At 45.6% G+C, this 1,587-nt stretch overlaps 1 protein-coding gene across 5 annotated transcripts in view; it reads left to right on the top strand.

The window, feature by feature from the left end:
- MED12 (mediator complex subunit 12) overlaps positions 1 to 1,587 on the top strand; it is a 24,945-nt gene that overhangs the window by 20,942 nt on the left and 2,416 nt on the right. The window lies entirely within an intron of this gene.

Below are 1,587 nucleotides of genomic sequence, written 5' to 3'. Positions count from 1 at the left end.
ACACACCACCACGCCCAGCTAATTTTTTGGATTTTTAGTTGAAATGGGGTTTCGCCATGTTGCCCAGGCTGGTCTTGAACTGAGCCACCACACCTGGCCAAAAAAAAATTTTTTTTTAATTAGCCGGGCATGGTGGTGCTTGCCTGTAGTCCCAGCTACTCAGGAGGCTGAGGTGGGAGGATTGCTTGAGCCTGGAAGTTTGAGGCTGCAGTGAGCTGTAATCACACAATGAGCCAAGATTGCGCCACTGCACTGCAGTGGTGACAGAGTGAGACCCTGTCTAAAAAAAAAAAAAAAAAAAAAGAAAAGAAAAAAAAATATCTGGAGTTCATAGATGAACTACATGATAAGGAGTCATAAAGCCGGTACTGGCTTTAAATACCAGGTTGAATACTAGGATGGACTAATGAATGAATCCTCCCACCATGGTTAATGTTAGTCAAGCCTTAGTTCAGGCCTTTTAACTATGTTTAGAGACTCCAAAGCTTGGGATTAAGAACACTGGGGAGTGGACTAACTGCCCATTGTGTGGCCAGCACTATACCAGGACTGGGTGAGGTGAAGAAAGATAGCAAAAAAAACCCAAAATATATAGTTCCTCACTACAAAGAATCTTTACTATAGCTGGGGAGATGAGACTTACAGAAGAACATTGAGAGAACACTCTGAGCAAAGATATAATCAGGTATGCAGTTGTACGCTATGAGGTAAAATGCGGATTGAGAAAAAGTACGGGCTAATATCTGTGGGCCTGACTCATCAGAGAATGTTTCATGAAGGAGGTCAGACTTGAGTTGGCCTTTGAAGAATAGCTGTGATTGGGATTTGTGGAGAAGAGGAAAGGGCATTCCAGGTAGAGGATGTAACATGACCAAAGACATGGGGACAAGAATGAGGATGGTGTCTGGAGAGAAGGGGCTGGATGGAGTGTAAAATCTGTGCTGGGGAAGTCACTGGGGCTAGGCTAGGAGGGGGCAGGCTGCGAGATGGCCTTGAATGCTCAGCTGAAGAATTGAGACACAGTCCCAGAAAGGGTTCTTTTGATCAGAAGAGTGATAGGAGGAGTTGGGTATGTTGCAAGACTCCTTAGAATGAATGGATAGCATGTGTACTGGAAGGTGCAAGAAGAAGACTTCAGGCTGGGCGCGGTGGCTCATGCCTGTAATCCCAGGACTTTGGGAGGCCCAGGTGGGCAGATGACCTAAGGTCAGGAGTTTGAGACCAGCCTGGTCAACATGGTGAAATCCCGTCTCTACTAAAAATACAAAAATTATCTGGGTGTGGTGGCGGGCGCCTGTAATTCCAGCTACTCGGGAGGCTGAGGCAGGAGAATCGCTTGAACCTGAGAGGTGGAGGTTGCAGTGAGCCAAGATTGCATCATTGCACTCCCGCCTGGGCGACAGAGTGAGACTCCGTCTCAAAAAGAAAAAAGAAGACTTGAGACAGGGAGCCTGGCCAGTAGACTCTTGCAGTGATATACAGGTGTAGCAGAACAACTTGAAATGTTATTGGGGAACAACAACAGCAACAGCAAAAAACCTCAATGAGTGTTTATAGAATGCCTATCTTTTTTTTTTTTTTTTTTTT

The sequence above is a fragment of the Rhinopithecus bieti genome, unplaced genomic scaffold (assembly GCF_001698545.2).
Source record: "Rhinopithecus bieti isolate Rb0 unplaced genomic scaffold, ASM169854v2 scaffold_10417, whole genome shotgun sequence".
Classification (NCBI taxonomy): Eukaryota; Metazoa; Chordata; class Mammalia; order Primates; family Cercopithecidae; genus Rhinopithecus; species Rhinopithecus bieti.
This window is presented reverse-complemented; position numbering and strand designations above follow the sequence as displayed.